Consider the following 20,626-nt stretch of genomic DNA (forward strand, 5'->3'; position numbering starts at 1 on the left):
TCCGGGCGTTGAGTCGCGGCAGCCCGCGCCGCTTCACCTGTTGTAGCTGGAATGAAACAATTGAACGTTTTCATAACCGCTGTCCTTATCTGGAGCGGTGTTTGCTTTGGGGCTGCGGCGGAGCAGCTCGAGATAATCACTCCCCCGGCCTCGCTGAAAATAATGAGGCCTAATAAACGGCGCCCAACGTGTACTTTTTGCCCACGGAATTGAAACGGGCTCTGATATTTGTGGTGTGTGCGTGCGTTTTCTATGCGTCTGTTCCATCTCCAGGGCCTTACGAGGTGGGAATGGTCTCATTTTGCATTCTGGCCCCATGGCAAAGAGCCTGGTGCCTTATTAAAATACCTTCAATCTCCCCATTGTGTCCCTGCGGGGAGGGAACGAGAAAGCACAAAGAAAAATAAAATTTGTGTTGAAATAATTTCTGTTCTAAGTCAAAAGCTTATTCATCATCATTTTAGAATCTGTGTTCTTTGTAAATAAAAAGGGTTAAGAAGCCCGTTATTGAGTAGACCGTGCTGGCAGGAAGATAATTGTCCAGTGCATCTCTTTGTTCTGTATTCTTATCTGTTTTATCTATTTTTAGCTGCGTGTTGTTGAAGCAAGCATGTGAAATAGCAACCCAAACTGCTAACTTCAGTCTGTTTCCTAATGCTGCTCTTTATTGACCCCCTGCCTTTCCCCCCCAGAGACAGCTGGGTTTCAATATTTGAGTTCTGTAACGTCTGGTGGGTAGTAACCAATTTGGTCTGTTAGCACGTCGGCCACTGGGAGAGAGGTCTGGAAACAGAATGCTTGGTCCAGCTGCAGTTTGCTGCTGTAGTTCAGAACCAAATGAAACAGGCAGCCCTCAGCCTGCCCCCCCACTCTCTAGGCTGAGAATTTGGGATTTGTGATGTGAGGCATAAGCAGATAGAACGGGGAAATTGAGGAGTTGAGCTGTTGCCTTGTTTGGGTCATTGTTAATGCAGAATAATGCTGGGGAGGTGGACGGAGTTTTTGTTTGTTTGGTGGCATCAGTTGGTGCAATGCGAGTGGTGCAGTTTCTGTCCTGATGTGAACAGCAGCCCCTCCCCTCCCAAAATACTGTAGGTTCAATATTTCTCCATCAGGCGGTGTGTTATCGAATGACTGAATTGGCAAATAGAGTAACAGCCCCAAGAATTGCTTTAGTCACGCTCAGCAGAGGAGTTCAGTCAATGGAAGCACTGTTGGGAAATGAAACCACTACAATCACCTTTGTGAATGTTTCAGTTCAGCGTTGTCAGACGTAGTCACGGAGGAGCTGGAGCATGCAGCCATTGAGCACACAAAGCACTGCTTGTACGGAGCTCGTCATCGTAAATATTGCGGCTGTGCGATGCTTTATCATCGTGTGGAGCTCCTGATAGCGTGACAAAACAAATTACAAGTGTCCTTACGTTTGTCAGCTCGGTTAGCTCTTGACTCGTCCTTCTGTATCATAGAGATAAATGGCATCTGCTCTTTGTTAAAAATGCGCGGTGCTTCAATTTGCTTCAATTCCCTGTTCCTAAGAGTTGGAGTTTTATTGCAGTGTGGTCGCAGTGCTCAGCCAGAGGTGTGATCCCGGAGATGAGGGCTGGGCTGGATCCTGTGAAGCGTCATCGTATGGATACAGCGGGATGCTTGCCAGTGTTCTGAGGCATAAAGTCTGTCCCTCCTTAGCAATTAGAGGGCCTCTACTTCAGTGAGGTATCTGCACAGGGGAGTGCTTTTGGGGGACAAAACTGACATTTGCCTCAACAGACTAAGGATGGAAGAATTGCCTTCTTAGCGAGTAGATAGTTTGGGCAGCGATAAGTGTGTGCAAAGGCACGGATTTAAATGTCTTGAGTAAAAACTCCTGAGAAGCAATGTGATCTTTAATTTGCTTATGTGTAATCCAGCTCTCATTCAAAGCCATGCAAATACTTTGGACTACAATTGCTCGTGGCCATGTTGTCTCTCAGCACCCACGATGAATTTGTAATAGCTGTTCCTTGAAATGTACAGGGCAGCTGTATGTGTGGTAGGCCTGCCTTTAAGAGTCATATTTAGGTTTTTGCTTCCCAGGCCAGCTGGGAACATTGATGAGGTGATACTGTGCAGCATGTGTCAAGCTCTCAAATCACAGTGTAGCAGCCTCAGCTGAGGCTCTCCAACCTTCTGGCCCCATAATTATTTATTTAGTGAGGGAGGGGAGGTGGAGTTACACATTCAATATGTGCCCTAAAATTTAAGGTGAGGATTAAAGTTGTACTACATGGCCCTTCAACCTCAGTTCCTCTGCCACACGCACTTCTTCACACCCAGTCAGCACAGGATTTACAGTTTTGGGAGGCAGGAGTTCCCAGCTGTACTTTTACGTCTTTCTTCCCAGCTGCCCTAACAGCAAAGGTGGTGATTCATTTCAGCTTTTGTGCGATCAAGAGAAGACAGCAAACACTCAATACTGCCAAATCTAAAACGTTTCCAGTTGCCCAGCATCTGTCTGGGAGCATCCAGTCCTGGGAGGTGCTGGGATCCCCGACCTGTGGTTGGGATCACATCTCTCCCAGCATGCAGCGCTCCTCAGCCCGTCTTCCCCAGGGATCAGCCCGACCAGAGACTGTATCTGCTTCCTCCAGGAGTCTGAGGCAGTCCCAGGGCTCGTCTAATTTGTGCCTCTTGTAGCTGCTGCCTGCAGAAAAACCTTAAGTTAAAATTGAATTCCCTGTAGAAAGAAATCACATTGGTGTATATTTTGGATGATTGCTGCTCATCTCTGTATTTTTATCTTCTGTTCTTCCCTTTTTTCAGGGGGCTTTGGAGAGACTTCCTTGCAGTGCACCTGCCACTCTAGTCAGCCAGGAGGGATTTGCTCAGGAAAACACAAAAAGCAAGCATGGGGCTGCAGGCACTACTTACAAACTTGAGCGTTGTTTTTTTTTTTTTTTTTTTTTTAGTAACAGCTTTTATTTCTGTCACATGTGAAAGCATTCAGTATTAAAACACGAGTTAATGTGATTATGTAATTTTGCTTTGTGTTAGGTACTTTAAGGCATATCTTAGTAGTTCCTTTTTCAGGTCAGTGGATGTCCCTTATCTGTGCCCAAAGAACTTTCAGCGACTTGTGTCACCATCAGCTGAGTTATGTAAGTCTGGAATGGAAGCTGTTCATGCTTCTGTGTGTGCCCAAATTCAGAGCTGTCCTCCTCTCCTTTCAGTCCCGTCGGGGGAGCTCTGATCCCACCCCACACCAAGGAAGGAAGCAGGAAAACATCTGTCGCTTGTGACCTGAGCCACAATTCAGATCCCTGTACACAGTCTGTGTTTTCTTACTACTGAATGTGCCCTGTGCTGCCTTCCTGAACAGTCCCAGTACTTGTTCATAAGCTGTGTCTTGCACTGTCGTACATGGCATATCCCACAGTATGGGCTGTGGGTGCACCTGGTGGGAACTCAGCCATTCATTCTCACGCTGCCTTGTGGAACATGGTAGGAGCAGAATTGTTCTGCTGTCCCTCAAGCACAGCTTTTGCCAGCTTCCATGCTCGATTGGCATCTGACCTCTCAAAGTGAGAAATGTCGGTGGCTGGGAAATCACAGCCCAGTGCTCTGCATGTCTGGTCTTGTGCAAGAAAGATGCAGGGCCCCATCTCATCCACTTTGGGTAGCAGAACCAACTGTAGGTAAAGGAATAGTGTTTTAGGACAGATGAGTTCTGGGGGCAGTCAGAGAGCAGTTCCGCTTTCTATTCTGCTCATGTTGGAGCCTTAGCAGGCTGGGCTGACTGTTCCTGCTGCCACGTGAGGAGTTGTCCCTCTCTCCCTGTCCTCCAAAATGCCATCAGGAGCAATTAGCCTGTGACTACTGTTTGATGGCAGCAACAGATCTAACCCTCCAAGGCTCCCGCAGATGCATTCCCTTGACCTGTATTCCTTTCTTATGCAGGAGAGCCTGTATGTGGCCAAGCAGGGGAATAGTGCTATCCTGCATCACACCCAACCACTGTGTGAGGGAATCAGAAGAAAGCCAGGCGAGAAGCAGCGCTGCAGGGTATTTTTTCTCCCTCTGCAGGCTGTTCCTACAGCTCCTGGCTTAGTCAGAAGCAGGCAGAAGGGAGCTGTATAGAGGTGCCTGCTCCTATTCCTGCTGGGCTGACTGCAGGAGGCTGCGGGGAGGGCTCGCCGTCCCATCAGCTGTTAGTCATCCACACAGTCAGGCAGTGCCGCAGGGCTGACAGCTGGCTGGGGCTTTGCTGTTCTGCAGATCCCGCTACCTTTAGTCTACAACCACAGAGTTCCTATTGGCTTACGTGGGAATTTTACCCTAACCTGAATTTTTAGACTCAATTTTTAGCCCGCACTTAAAGCCAAACTGTCCAAAATTGCCTCTGCCTCTTTGTGTATTTGCAGCTGGGCATCCTCAATCCTGTAAACTGCCTGGCTTAGCAGATACTGGTGTGAAGCTCTTCATCAAAATTCCTGAAGGTGTCACAGACTGGCCAGGGTTGAAAGGGACCTCAAGGATCATGAATCAGATCCCTGTCAGATTTCATCAGATGGCTGCAGCTAGTTTGTCTCTTGCTGAGTACGTAGCTTCAGTCTTTGCAGAGTCATGCAGGACTGAAGTGTTTAGCAGAGATAACCACAAGCCAGTCTCCAGACTCTTAAACTGGTATTTAAATATTTTTTCTCTTTAATGTGTTGTAGTAGATATGTTAAGCTGTTTATTTTCGACCGGATAATGAGCATTTTCACATTTGTGGTCTACCAACCATCTTAATGTGTGTCTGCTGCTCCACTGAGTAGTATTAATGTGTATCAAGGCCTTGCTCATGTAGTTGATTTTCCCGTTCATGTAATCAGCATTACTGAGAAAAGCAATCCTCAGTAGTTGTGCTGTGTGTGTGAGTTCCCATGCTGGCTGCGACATCTTTCTCATAATGTGCTGTTATGGGGTAAGGAAGGTGCTGAAGGTGCTCACCAAACCCACTGCAGCATGGTATGTTTGATTTTTACATCCTTACTGTATTCTCCTCTGCTAATGGAGATCCTTTTTTTAAAATACCTTGTGCCAACCTTTCATTTCTGTCACAGGATTTTGGTGTGGAAAGTAATTTTAGTTTGTTTGCATTTGATTTTGGGGTGCTTTAAGATGAAAAAATGCAGTACCCATTTCCAGTACCTCAGTACACTTGATTATTTGCATCTACAGGACTTGCTGCCTTCACCCTCAGTCAAAATTTATAGCTGGTACTGTGGTCACTTCATTCATTGGATGTGCCGAACCTTTGTGGGTTTTTGTTTTCCAGCTGATGAGATTGCTGACACTTGTTACAGTTGTGTTGGATTTGCAGCTACTGCTCTGAGGAACCTTTTCTCCTTACCCTACAACTAAAGCAGCTTCCAGCATCTGCCCTACGTGAGGCTGCTGGTCAGCAGTGCAGCTGCCAAAGCTCCACTCCTCTGATCTCTGCAGTCAGCACAAATAGACATCAGATTGTCGTGGTTTTTTTTTTCTAGAAAAAAAAAAGCTTATTTTTTTAGATGTTGCTTTATCTGCACAGAGCTGGATGTAGTTAGCCACGCCAGTCGAGATAAAAAGAATGTCTTGCATTTTTTTAAAGGCTTGTGGGAGGAGGCTCACAATAGAGGCTCCATTGTGCTGTTAGTACTGCGAGTACAGGAAATCACAAATTAGCTATGATGAGGGTATTGCAGGGGAGTTTGAAGTTTACTTAATTCCCATAGTGTTGTGTGGTTTTGAAAGGGTTTCACAATGCATTGCCTTTCAGGTTCAGTTGTGTATGATGTTTATATTTGGCAGCCCTCTGTTCAGGGCTTTCTCTTACCACGTTAAAAGGCTTCATGTTTTGAGTCCTTGAGTCCAGCTGACTTTCCTTCTTACTGTAAATACAGAGGCAGACGAATGTGCTTGGTATTTATCTCATGACCACCCTGCAGCCATCTAAAATTCAAATCTGGTATTATGCATTCAGCAGTGAGAGCAAGCAATAAAAAGGGATTTTAAGTAGGAATTTGGAGAACATTATGTTGCAGGCATAACTTCTCTTTTCCTCACAGATTTTGATTTCTGATTCTGCAGGATGTTGAGTCATTCCCCTTCCAATTGAGATCGAAGGGACCTGAAGTGAGTTGACAAATCCACAGGCTCCTAGCTGTAATCTGTGTGCTAAGCCAGTGCTACTTAGCATAACCCTGGTGCTAGAATTCTGTCCAGGAGTTGCTTTGGCTCAGTACCTGCAATTGAGGAACAAGTTCTGTCTGTTAGATGGGAGAATTAAGATTATGAGAACTCTATGAAGTCACGAATCTCAGTTTCCTAGACTGTGACTAAAGTGTATTACATTAAGGTGGTATTTTAGAACCTAAAGTACGTGAGTTCTTCTATTCTGTTTTGCCTTTCTTTCTATAATTTTGCTTCTGTCTTCACTTGGGACTCGTTCTTAAGCTTGTTGGTTTTTTGATTTTTTTTTTTTTTTTTTTTTTTTTTTTTTTCCTGAGCTTTGCAGCTTCATAAAAAAAATACTCTGACAAAGTCAATGCTTATGTTCTAAAAGGCAAATATTTTCTTATACTTACAGAAGTCAAAGAAAAAAATCAAGAAATAGGAAATGAAGTTTACTTTTGGTTCTCTGAAGGACACTATTGTGTAGAAATGGTGTAGTTTTCAAATTGTGGCCTGTGCAGTTCTAGCAGCTGTTGAAATGAGGGTGGGTTGTTTGTTTGTGCAGGTTAAAAAAAGAAAAGGACCTCGAGAATCATGTAGCTCTCAGACTATCAAAGAGAATTAGTGAAGATTAGTTTTCATTTTAGAAGACTAATTCAAAATGAGCATTAAATGGATTATTTTTATAAATAGTAAATAGGCTCCTCTGTCATACCTTAGATTTCTTTGATCACAGAAATGCATAGTGAAAGCAGCAGTCTGTGAACACACTTTGTGATACCTGGGAAACTGCTCCCATTTAATGAAGTACAATTTTCAGTCAGGTTTGTTAAGCTGGCACATTGCTGTTTGAACTCTTGTTTAAGTGTAAACTGCTTCTTTCAAATTTGCATTAAGGGATTTAGGAATTGGAGAAACTGAACCAGAATGTGATACTCTGCAATTGCTGTATATTGAGCATCTGTGTTGTCATGTACGCATGTGTTCTAATGGGATGTTCTGTGTGGGATTTGCACCTCTGTGTGAGGAACTTGAAGCTCCTATTTATGAGTGTTGGATAGAGATAGGGCAAGGGAGAATGGTCTTAAACTGAGACAGGGAGATTTAGGTCAGATATTAGGAGGAAGTTTTTTACACAAAATGTAAATGTGGTGATGCACTGGAACAGGTTGCCCAAGGAGGCTGTGGTTGCCCCATCCCTGGAGGCATCCAAGGCCAGGCTGGATGTGGCTCTGGGCAGCCTGGTCTGGTGGTTGGTGACCTGCACACAGCAGGGGGTTGGAACTGGATGATCGTTGTGGTCCTTTTCAACCCAGGCCACTCTGTGATTCTGTTTATTAGGAAGTTAATGACTAACATGAGAACTGAAATCACCTTTTAAAGCCTTTCTCTTTCTTTTTCTTTTTTTTTCTTCCTCTTTTGGTTATAGAAATCTTAGGTGAGTACTGAAGTAAGAAAACATGGACTTGCTGACTTCCAGGGGAAGCTGGGTCAAATTAGTGCTTGGAGAATTGAAAGAAGATATAAAACAATGGAAGTATAAAACAGTGCTTAGCACATTGGGCAAGAACAGCAGAATGACTTGCTTGGTCCTGGTGCTCTTCTTGCATTACTGTGCTTCGTCTTCTTGTGAAAGCAACACATCCCAGTAGGATTCTCTTAGTAATAGTGCTCTGAACTGGTGCTTTGTAGGTGGTGTTTTGGCACAAGTAAATGGTCTGGGAGGCAGCATCTTTTCAGTTGAGGACTGAATTAAAGTAAATGCACTGAGGAATGTACAGCCCAGAGCTTGACTGGGCTCAGCTGTCCAAAATATTCTGCTGTGATTGAAGGGCGTGCTTTTTGTCAAATAAAAAATGTTCTTTCCACTAGTAAAGCTCTTCTTCTTGTGTATTTGAATTGGGAAGTTTTGGTTTATCAATTAAGTTGACAGAAAGAGAAAACCAAAGTACTGGTGGGTGCTGCAGCTCCACACGCTGCGCTGAGCGCTGCTGTGTGCCAGTATCACTGAGATACAGAGGTTTGGAGTGCAGGCACGGCTGAGAGCTATTTGTGCTGTAACAGCTGATCTTTGGAAGAGAAGTGCTATGGAATAATTCCTATCGGTTTGAGTTTGCACATTGTGTGACTATTAAAAACTTCAAGACGACTGTTAAGTAAAGACAGCTCCTTGAAGTGCCAGATGGAAAAGAGCAAGAGAAACGCCTGCTGTTTAACACAGAGGGGATTTTCGCAAGTTGTCTTTTGGGGTCTTCCCCAGTCTGCGCAGTTGCTGTGCTGCAGTTGCTGTGCTGGGGCCTGTTCAGACATTACATATGTAAGTGAGATGAATTTCCTCTCATTAATTGTGTGGCAGAATGCTGGCTTCAAGCAGCATCTTCATCACGTGGTGACAGGTTTGCACCACCACACTGCACCACGTTGCTGGAATCACCACAGCTCCTTAATTCCTACCTGTTCTGTCCAGTAAGAGCTCTTACAGACAGGACAAACATTTCTGCTGTTCTGGAAATATGTGGCTTTTTGAAACACTGTCGTGGCTGGTGAAACACAATACTAGCTGCTTGGTTTGGACCAGAGACTCCTTGATTCAGTCTTTCACAGGGCAGTCGGCTATGTTGTTACATACATTTTCTATGGATCTCGTTCAATGCCTGTGTTTATACATAGCTTGGAATAATTGGAAAATGTGAAAAATGCAGAGTATTCTTCAGTTGGCTAAAATTTGAAAAGGGCGTTTTTTCCTGCCGGCATCTGGAAGTCAGCCAGGTGAAAGTTAACATTCCCACAATACCTTTGCTGTGGGATAATGGGCAAGTTCAGGGCAGCATTCTTCCGTTCCTTTGGATAAACACACTGCTGTCCAAGGCTGGGCGGCAGCGATTGCTGAACGTGGAAGCGTTGCTGTTTGCTCTCACAGTCGTTGCTTTGTTGATGGTTTTGCCACCCCTGCTCCTTCTGAAACATGGCAGCAGGGAACTGGTGTGCAGTTGTCTGCTCTGAGCACATGTCGTCATCATTTCTTTTACTCTTGATTCTCCAAGAATGCAGCGTGTGCTGCCTCGAAACAGTAGTTTAGTGCATGAGGAGCCATGCGTACCAGTGATCTTTCTAGCCAGGTGAATGTTCATTCTTGAGCTTTAGTAGTGTAGTCAGAAACTTAAGAGAATTTCAGAGATGCTTTTTTGTTTAGTCTGTGGTTTCTTGGGCTTTTGTGTGAACATTGTTCTTACTGAAAATCATCTTAGTGACTTAGGAGCTTTTCGGGTTAGTGCTTTCCTACCACAGTGTCTTTTCACCTTTAGTGGTGATATCTTTATGGGAGGACATGTGGCTTTTCATTATTGATTCTTAGTCAAAAGTGTGGCAAGCAGCTTTCACTTCTAAAAATTCCATTTTTGCTGAGATCTGAATTGGCAAAAGAAGGTCACTGGGGAAACGATCTTTCATGCTGTATGGATGGGTTCAGACACAGCCGTGTAATTATTCCCCTTCGCTCCTTGATGTTGCTGAGGTCCTCACATGCACTGTAGCTAGTAAATGAACCTAGATTTCAGTGTATGCAAACTGCATTTTTCCAAGCAGTGTGTAGGCCTGCTGTCAAGTAATCTGTACATTCACATCAGGATGAAGTCAGTAGGATCAGTGTAGGCGCCTGTAATGTTCCATTCTCACGCAAAGTGCAGCAAAACAGTAAAATGCAAATGCTCTGAAATGTGCTGCTGGTGGGATTTCCAGTTCTGTGACTGTAATTTTTCATCAGTTCTAAACCTGTAATACCTTTTAATGTGTTTTCAGGAACTATATGGGATGAAAAGCACTGTTGCTTACTTGATTAAAATGAAGACATATTAAGAAACAAATCTGCTGTGCCATTTTCAGTTTGTGTTCACTTAGAACATGGGTTTTATGGACATTTCAGTTGGAGGTTATTTGTTTATTTGCACTGTGAAGAGCAACTGCTTGAACTGCTGGTTTTATTGGCTATAAGCATCAGTATCTTGGGACGGGCTATATTTAGACATGTAGCATTCTTTTCTATTTCACATTTCTCAGTCTCCTTGTGTAAAATAAGTCTGCTTATTCCACATCTATACCTGCGTATGCATGCATGCGTGGAGTATGTATACCTTAATTTCCTGTGTGAACATCAAACTTATTTTTGCTGTAGCACAGAAAGCAGTAGCATCTTTTTTATCAATTGTGAAGCCATATATGTTCATATACACAAGCACTTCTAATTACATCAGGTGTGTGTGCATCGTTCTGCAAGCTGTTTGTGTGCACATGGGTGTGTATTTGTTCCCAACATCCGGATTTAGCAAGGAACGCAGCAAACTGCCTCACACTGCAAGCAGCTCTGCTACCTGATTGCAGAACCCCAGTGTGACTTGGTATGAATAGGGAACAAAAAGCAAGACCTTCGATGAAGACAGAAAATAAAATCCTAATGAAAGATGTGCACTGAATAGCAACTTGGCTTTCATGTCTACCAACTGTGAAACCTCTGTAAGAATTGCTGCTATTGTGCGAGTGTTCCCTCCTTCCTAATAGAGGTGTTCTGTATCCTGTTTTTCTTGCTGACTTGAGAATGACAGCTTTTACAAGTATTGTAATGATGAAGTGCCATTAGCTGTATACCATTCATGTCTTAAATTGCATCCTTTGTTGTGTTCCTTGCTATTCTTGTAAAATAGTTGGGTATGGTCAGAATCTTGATTTCTAGCACTTCTGCTTTCTTTTTTTTTTTTTTTAAATTTTCTTGTTTGGTAGGTTATTCATTTTTTTCTTGAATTATGTGTATTTCTGTGATCAGTTGGCATGGAAACATGGCTGCTTTATAGACCAGTTGCCTTTAGCATTAATTTGCAGGTACTTGTTTTTCGATGTGAGAATGGAAGCCATTTATGTTCTTCATCATTCCCCATCATTAATACTCACGTGCTTTCTGACGCAACATGAATTATCATTCTTTCTATCTTAGGTGGTTAAATAAGGTGGTTTTGAAAATGGATGGATGATTTCTTGGTGGGATGTACTACATTTTGCATGGAAGAAAGTCAGAGGCTTGCTTTGATGAGTAGTGAAGGAGGAATACTTCCACCATTACTTTGTGACTTTGACTAACAGGTTTCTGAAATACCTCTGTATGGGCAAAAGGCAACTTGCAGCCTGGCCACGATGGCTGCAGCGTTGCTCTTGGTGCCATGATGTATGCTTCATCAGGGGCTGCAGCTGGGAGAGAAACAAGTCTCACCATTGTGTCTCCATAATGAAGAATAGCTGGACTGTCAGTGTGTGTTCACATCTCTAGAAATGTGAAACTGTTGGAGTACGGGCTATTTTAAGTGTAGGTAACTAAATAACTAATTGAAGACATATTATAAGCAGGTGCAGATTGTTTGCTCTCAACGTAGTTGCTTTCAAGTTCCTTAGGATCGAATCTCATTTTAATTTCTAATAGTTCAGAGCGTTGTTTGGAGAGCTTTATACAGATTGGATACGAGGAATAGAAATAAGATTTGAATTAATTTACTTTGGCTTATACTTTTCCATCCTGTTCCAGGCTTCAAATGCTTCATTTCGGGATCTGTTTCACAGTGCTTGTTCCATGAGTGCTATTTCGTGATCTTGCACAGCAGCTGGATGGCCCATTTCTTTTTCTTAATTTCTCCACTTTTTTAAAAATAAGCACTCAGAAAGCAGAACACTGTAGGTGTAAACCCCACGTTTTAATATTTAATGCTCAATTTAAATAGCTCGATTGAAAAATCAATGGTTTGGTTCATACCAAACTCCTCTGTCGGAGCTCTTCTGAGCTTTCATGTTATTTGTGAGTGGTTTTCTTGGAGGTGAGGGGTTTAGGAGCAGAGATGAGGGCTTCTTGTCGTGCTTTTGGCAGCTTGCAGATCAGATTCTCACTGCCCGCAGTGCAGCTGTGAAAGAAGGTTGGGCTGTGCTGCTTCCTGTGTGACAGCAGCTCCTCATACACAGTGTAACCATTTCTCCCCACTTTCCCACCCTCTCCATTCTCTCATAACAAATAGATCTGTTAAGAGTGAGAAACAAGCATGTCTCACCCTTTTGCCGTCTTTTCCCATCTAGATGTACTTGTCAAAGTAACTGGAGATGAGATCTTTTTTTTCCCTTGCCTGTTGTAAACTACTTTCCTCCCCCCCTCACCCCCCCCCATCATTTCTCGAAGAGCCTGATGCTGATCATGGAAAAGTAGCAGCCAGAACCATGGGAAGGGAAGAGGGGGTGGAAAGCTGCAGATTGGCTTAATCCTCATATAGAATTTCTTGATTAGACTGAGCTCCTCTTCCGTTTTCTCTCTGCAGCCCAGTGTTTCATTCATTCATAACTTCTTGCTGTGTTTTTGTTTGTCAGGATTGCTTGTTTATTTGTTCTCAATTTTCACCCTGCAGCGCACCCAGCTCGGCAGTTCAGTCTGGTGAGGAACGTAAGTTTGCACAGCTGATGCCAACTGTGTGGCTTGGGGTTGGGTGCCCCCAGGTCTCAGGACAGAGCTGGCTTCACTGCATTTGCTGCCACTTGATCCCAGCTCTGTGCAGTGCTGGGAAGAGAAGTGTCTGTCTGTATTCTGTTCATTTATTTACAGATTGGATGCTGGTCTCATCAAAATCAAGGGTATTCCCATAGTCTTCTGTGGGTTCTCACCAGACCTCCCAGAGGGAAACACTGCTGCTGGTGTTGTCCCTTAAGTATTTTTGTCTTAAGTTGTTACCCAGTGCTCTATTCAACACGTGTTAAGGAACAAATCGTCCAGCTTAATTTGATTATTTTATTTAAGCCTTTCGGAAAGTACCTATAAAACAAGTGTGAAGGAACATGTATCAAAACACAGGTGTTAAATTGTAACCAGAAAAAGGGTTGTGTTCTTAAAGGGAAAAACCAGTGGGCTTATATTAGCTGTGCTGTGTTTCCATTCATTGTGCAAACTGCTGCCATGATGTTCTTGTTGTCTGGCTTCATACAGTGCTTGCCACAATGCTGGCTGGTTTTGAGGGAATAATGCAATAAATGTGTTTAATAATATTTTGTTAAGAAGCTGATATGTTGCAAGTTGGCTACAAAATCACCCAGTATTCATTGGACTTGGAAAGTAAAGTTCTGAAGAAGACTCTGGAAGAAGCCAGGAGGCCATCAGTTCTTTCACCTTGAGCAGCAATTCAGAAAAGCCCCCACATGTTACCAGATACTGCTGTGTTGTAGCCTCTCTAAAGAAATAATCCTGCTAATGATTTAAAAATATGTAAGTATGTATAAGTGGAGTTGACTCTTAAAGCACCAGCTGATTCATTCACTCTTTGTAGGTATTTTATCAGCTTTGCAGCTCAGGCCCAATAAATAATCCTCATCCAGAGGATCATTTTTTTTGACTTTACTGAGTTGTTTTCCAGGTTTCATCTGCTGTTCTCAGCACTTGTTTCCTTTCTTCCTTTTGTAACTGGGGTGAGAGTACTGACGCAGGAGGGATAGAAAGAAATAAGATGGAGCTTTTGGAATAAAGTCTTCAATGAAAATACTGTGAGGACTGAGATTGCCTTGGTGATTTACTCTGGTGAAAGAACAAGTGATTGGAGTGCTTACTGTGACACTTTTAGACACGTGATGCCCATGCAAACTTCCTTGCACACAGTAATATATCCCAGTACTGACGTTCCTTGTGTTTCTAGATTGAGTATGTAGAAGATCTACAGATCAGAGCGGCGTATTTTGGACACTGTTTGTTGCATCCATTCTCATTGCTTCAGTCACTCTCTATCCTGATAGTGGAAGGAAGCTGCTGTAATCATTCATTAACTGGTTGCCCAAGGAGGTTGTGGATGCCCCATCCACAATGGAGGCATTCAAGGCCAGGCTGGATGTGGCTCTGGGCAGCCTGGTCTGCTGGTTGGTAACCCTGCACATAGCAGGGGGTTGTAACTGGGTGATCGTTGTGGTCCTTTTCAACCCGGGCCACTCTATGATTCCCATGCTGTCCATTTCCAGGAGTTGCAGTGCTGCACAATTCTGAGGCTGTCACCAAGAGGGAGAGGTGACATTTCTGTGATGCACACACGTGCTGTGGGCAGCTTGGTAAACATCTCTACCCACACGCTGTGGGATGCAGGAGCTGTAACAAACTCTGTTTTGTTTTGTTTTGTTTTTTGTTTTTTTTTTTTGTTTTGTTTTGTTTTAAGCTGAAGCATGGATGGAAAAAGCTAGAATAAGAGTGCAGGCTGGCAGTTTGCTGGGAAGGGTAACAGCAAATTCATTTTCCAAAACGTGGTGCTAGAAGAGACAAGAAATATACAGTAGGAAGGATTAGCTGCTAAGGGATCTTGTCTGCACGATGAAGGAGGGGTACCCTTTTGCCTTAAGATTTTGTAGCTCTTAATAGAATCAGTAATTCCTTTTGTAACACTTCTTTGTTACTGATGCTTTTAGCACTGCTTAATGTTTTATGTGATACAGGGAGATGGAACGTGATTTGTGCTCTGAAAAATAATTAGAAGCTTTTATCTGCAGCCAAGGCATTCTTACACTTGTGAGCTCTTCTCAAGTTCAAAATGGTTAAACTGCAGAGACAAAAAGAAATGCTGTAAAACCCAATGAAAAATGCAGCTTTGGGTCATTTTTAAACACTTCTGGCTTTTCACCAGTTCAGTGGAAATAAAGCCTTCAAAAACTTTCTCCAAGCCCCGTTAGTATGTGGTGTATGTGGGAAGAAATGATTTGCTTCTCCCATTCAGCCATGGGAATGAGTCCCGAGTTTAACTGTTTTTCAGGACGGCTTTAACTGTGATATTGGGACGAGAGCCTTTGTAATTGAAACTCAAAATCTGCTTGAAGAAAAGCTCTGTATAGCAACTCTCTTACATCATGGCTGTTATTATATTATGATTAAATGTAACATGATAACATAAAGTCAGCTTTTGCCTTAAACTGCCTGTTTTACTTGGCACTTGGACTGTTGTTGCTGGCCCGTTCTCAGCAAGCTTGTCATTTTCATACATCCTGTTTGCTTACCTTCAAAATGAACATCTCTTTAGGAAATCCTATTTATTCAAGCTCAGTTCACTCGGAGTGGGTTAGGATTGAGCACCCTGCCTGGGGCGTGCAGGGCTTTGGTTCCATTATGCCATAGCTTTCCTCAGTTTCCCGTTTTCATGAGCTGTTCTCTAGCTTGTTACAGTCATCAGCCATCTTCATTGACCGTGAGCAGCAGAGGTCATGGCTGAGGGAGGAACCCAAAAGATCGAGGGATCCCAAGAGCTTTAAGGAGCCCTTTACACTGCTTCAGCTTTGGTCAGAGTTGCTGTGGCTTTCAGAAAAAACAGAACGGAGTGTGAGTGAAGGAAGTTGCTGCCGTTTGCTGGGGACTGTAACACAGTGCTGAGTTCTCCCTTTTTAATTACATTGGTCTTGAATGTGCCTGTGGCATAGGTATACATATACTTATGCATAGCCCAGGCTTTTGAGTGTTATAGCTGTAATTCTCAGGGGAATTTTCCAGCCCTCCTTCCTTCTTCACATGCTTAATAAAGAGAATCAGAATATTTTTTTTCACTGTTGATGAAAATATCATCGTGATTTTGAGCTGAAAGGCGTAGGGAGGGAAGGCGTAGGGCGTTACACGCTTTCCTTATTTAAAAAGAAAAAGTTTTAAGGAGAGTGAGCACTGTGTTCGACCTGCAGAGCACTTCAGTGCTGTTATTTTTAGTATCATTTGAGCACGTTATGCTGACCTCAAAAATATTAAACCTTGTGAAACTAATTTGGTTATCCAAGGCCCCACACTTGCTTATCTTCATCCTTTTTGATAAGGAAAATAAGGAGTGCCCTGGGTAATAGTTTAACGTTCTTGGTCAAAGTACAGGTGTGCTGTTAGAGAAATTGCTTTCAGTGTTTGGGATCAGAATAAAGGAAGCCTTTGATGTTGGCTTTGCTTGGGTTATTGGGTTTCTTTCTCTGAGACAGCATCCTGTGCCATGTCTGGATGCAGAAAGGCACAGATTCATCGCTGTGACAGACTGGATCCAGAAGTTTGATTGTGTAATGGATGATTGGCAGCACCTTTAAAACATAAGGTGAAATTAGTGCTCCGAAAGGGGTTGAATTGATAGTGCAGGGAGATGAGGTATAGCTCAGGTGGTGCTTTAAATTGTGCCAAAACAATCCTAACCTGCTGTAATAAAACAGCTTACTGTAAGAGAAACATTTTAGGAGGAGTGAGAGAATTTATTATCCTTTTTATTCCTTCCTACTTAATATTTTACAGGCAAATCAAGAGCAGGTCCTTGAGTGTATTACATTTCAAATTAATGGTATGTGGCTGTTCAGCTTTTATGCAGTTCATGGGCAAAATGGTGATTCAGAGAACGTGTTTTGTTGGTTTATTACTTAAAGCATTGCTTGCTTCCTTCTTTATTTTTTCAATGCATGGGTAGAAGAGCTGTGCTGAGGGCTGCCGGTGCATCTCTTCACAGTTCTGCTCTTCCTGTGAGTTCCAGGCTTGTTCTCTATGTTCAGTGTTCTGTCCTCAGAATGTCCAGCCCGTGTCCTTCCATGAAAAGTGTTTCTGTAAGCCTTGGCAGGACCTGTATTGTTACTGGAATGGCTCTGGGAGGTAATGGTGCTGCTCCTGCTGCAATTGTTGAAGCAGATTGTTTTTCCAGTTCCTGTCTGCAGGAGTTCACTGGCTTTTTTTTTTTTTTTTTTTTTTTCTTCTTCTCAGTCACACCCAATGATCCATAAAGTTTATGGACTGAGATGTAAGTTCCATAAACTGAAGTTTGGGTGTGCGTTAAGGCGGGTGGCATTCCCCTCCTCCTTCTTGGTTTCTGTTTCCAAAGGAGATGGCAGCAGCCGTGTGCCCAGGTGTGCTGCACATGGCTCTGGTGCAAGCTGCCTTTGTGCTTCCAGCTCTGTGGTTTGGAGATACTAGGAGATACATAAAAGAGCTCATTAGTAAGGGAAATGGATGCCTATGAGTAGTTGTAGGCAAGAGCGACTGCTGAAGTGTCAAGCCTTTGGTTGCTTTGATTCTTGCGTTGAATTTTGCAGAAGTTTCAGCTCATTCTGTAACATCTTGGCAGGCAGGCACTTACCAGTCATCCTCAAACCAGAGCTAGAAGGAACAAACCCACAGCCTCAGCCAGGGTTCCTCTGAAGGCTGGAAATAATGCGAGCGTGCTCAGTTAGGGCAGTTCCACCACTGCTGTTATTCCCCCCCACACACCTTTTTCTTCCTTTCCTTATTACTTAATGAAGCTAAAAATACGTGAAGCAGACCTTTCAGCTGTCCTGTTTTCCCTTTCTCTGGGGTTTGCTTTCATGCATCTGTTGCTTCAAAACAGGGCTTCTGCAGCGCTGTGTTTGCACATGTTGTACTGCTGACACTCGAGCTTCCCACTTCTACTGCATGATGTAGTGGTGGCTGAATATTGTCATTGGATTTGCTGTTTAAGCCTTGAGAGACAATTAAAAGATTTTGCAGTAAGTCGTCATGTTATTACTGCTTGTTCATTTGATGCTAAATAGGTGTGATCGATGCCATTTTCTTTCTGACTCTAAAAAATGTCAGTGAAGATGACAGTATCCTTGTAGCATGCTTTGAATGTGTTGAGTAATTTTGTGAGTGCAGTGCTTGCAGTTCTCACCTGGATGTTTGAAGTACACGTGTAACTAATAGGAAATGCTTAGGGACTACTGATTAAAAAAGGCACAAGAAGCCCTTATCCTTATGGTTACCTGACAAATACCTGAGAGTGGCATGATTTTTCTGTGTCAGTATGGTGAGGTAACGAGGAATCGTGACTCTCATGTCCCAGCACCTACAGGAATGACATTTTCTAAATAGAAATCACTGCATTACTTTGTTTAGTTGGTCCTAAAAGGGAAAATAAATGGCATTAAAGTTCTCTGCGCAGTGTATGCTGTAGCAGCCTACTTGGATACACATGCTGATTCTCACAAGTGGTGAAGTAATGATGTGATGCATTTGTCTCGAATGTGGAAGCCTGTGGAGTAGGGTGGTGATTACGGAAGTATTGGTGGTGTGGCTGATGTATTTTGTGTAAGGAGAGAGCTGAGAGGGTCCTGGAGAGCAGCTGGGTGCATTTCAGTCTCTGCAATTAGCGAGAGGATGTAAGTGGGTGTGAGTGCTGAGCACGTCTCTGGGTCAGCGCAGCCCCGGAAACCACCTGTGTTTTTCTTGGTCTCTTGCAAATTAGAAGAAGGAAGACGGCTTGTTTTTCACTGAGCTTAGGTAAATAAAAACGTATAGCATTTACTTCTGAGCCCTATAGCCTTTAGTGGAGACTGCATGTTTGTTTTAGTGAAGCTCGTGTTTGGTTTCCTCTTGTGTGCATACTGTGAAGTCCAGTTCTTATTCCTTTGGAATCAGCGTGGGACTCTTCCCATTAATTTCAGTATTATTTCCAGCAGATTCCTGCAATCTTAAGATGCATAGTTAGAAACAAAACATGAGAAAAGAATATAAATGAATTCCGATTCTAAGTAAATCTGGCTTCCAAGGCTAGCTACTGCTCTTCTGTACATGCTGCTTGGTGGTGGTGGTCTTTATTGAACTCCTACGACTGTCCAAATTCTTCATTCCAAGTCAAAGGAGGTGACAAGCTGGCAGTGACAAAGGGTGTTGGATGTGATTCTAGTAGAGTCAGGATGGTTCTGTTGCATATTTCCATGCTGGTAAGCACTCTTCTCTTACATCCATTTTACTGACCCATGTACTTGTGCTGCGTTTATGGTGTATTTCTGCTGGACTGTACTTTAGTTTTATTGTGCCTCGAGTCAAAGTGCCGCTTGAGGTCTTGGCACACGTATCCCCAGCTTACCAAAGGAGAGGCTGGGCTTCGAGATGCATGAGGTGCATGCCAGGAGCCATGAGATGTTTCTGAAGCATGCTTCTTCTAGGAATTTCAGTAGAGCACATTGGCAAGCCTGATTCATAACAGCTTCTGCGTTCATGTTCAGGGTGAGATATTTGTGCTTGTTTTGACAACTTGTTCTTTACTCAAATTAGTGTTTATTTTTAAAAGGATGTGTAATGTTGTTTAGGACTTCTTGTAAATAAGTGACAGCTGTGAGTAAAGTTACAGCCTAGGTAAGAACGTAAAGTGAAGGTAGCTGCCTGAAGGGATCAGTTTCGTGTTACGTGTGCAAGGTTGTAAATGAGCTGAATGCCCAACCTGTCATTTTCAGGTCTTATTTCTGTAGATAGAGATGAGGTTTTTCAGCAGTTCGCATTTTCTTAAGAGTGTAAATCACTGTGATGTTTCTGCTGTGCATAAGGTAGAAAAAGGTAGGAAAAAGCCTTCTGAAAGGATGTCGTCAAGGGAGTTTTCCTACTTATTGAATCACTGCGGTTGTAAGAATCCCCAGAAATGTGAGAATGGAAGCTCTCCTTCCCAGGGCTGCTGTCCCTGTTCCTTGTGTGTGTTGGTTTGTCGTTAGAGGGTTACTGCTGAGCGTTGTGCTTCTTGGCACTGGTGTATCTTTCAGAAAAAAGACTTGAAGCATTTGTTTCGAAAAAAGAAAAACTCGTTTAAAGAATTAAATGGACTTTGCAAGCGGATTTAAGGAAATGAAAGGTGGGTTGAATTTTGGGCCCACAGACCTGACAATGTCCTTTACTTCTAGTGTGTATGCCTTATTTGAGAGACATCTGGTGTTAACGATGTATATCAATCAGCAGCAGAAAAATGTGAACCTTTTGACAGCTTTCTGTAGAACAGCTAATCCACATTGCAGCTCCTGAAGGCACTCCTGTGCTGTGTCTGTGGCAGCTATCTGCCGTGTGGTGACTGTTCTGTGTGCACCTTAAACCTGCTGGTATTTCAGAAAAGCTATTTTACAAAAACCCTAGCAGTCACCAGCAGGACAAGAGCTTCAGCACTAGATTATTTTTCTGCAGAGGAGAAGTACCACACCCACTCATAGCAGGATTGAGCTGTCAGGAAAACCTTTGCTTTCCTTAAATACATTCAGATAACCTTAGAGGCTTGTACCCGTCCAACCAGAAGGCTCAGGGTTAAGGCTTCTGATTGCATCCAGGTGCTCCTCCAATCCCTGCTCACCTGGCAAGGCAGGAGTGGTAGAGAGGGGTCCAGGTACATGTGGTTACAGTGCATCTGTGTGCTGCTGCTACCCTGTGCTCCCTGGGCTGTTAGTGGGTGGCAGAGGAAGAGCAGCAGCCAGAGGGGGAAGGGTGCAGATGCAGTGAGAAGCTTTAACATCGAGCTTCCTGGCTTCTGCGAGAGCAAGTCAGACCCTTAATGTTATTTTAATGGATTGTTTGTTTTAATTTTTTAGTAAATATTTGAACACGATCCAGGCTTCAGAGGTTGCAGTGGATAAGAAATTTAAAAGCTTTGGTTCGAGATTACAGAAGGCTGCAAGAAAAGTTAAAGACATGGAA

General features: G+C 43.2%; 1 protein-coding gene across 6 annotated transcripts in view; it reads left to right on the top strand.

Moving 5' to 3' along the window:
* The window catches only part of CTBP1 (C-terminal binding protein 1), a gene marked incomplete at both ends in the record, with an annotated part of 164,692 nt that overhangs the window by 104,217 nt on the left and 39,849 nt on the right, over positions 1-20,626 (top strand). The window lies entirely within an intron of this gene.

Source organism: Tetrao urogallus, assembly GCF_951394365.1.
Source record: "Tetrao urogallus genome assembly, chromosome: 4".
In the NCBI taxonomy this organism is placed as follows: Eukaryota; Metazoa; Chordata; class Aves; order Galliformes; family Phasianidae; genus Tetrao; species Tetrao urogallus.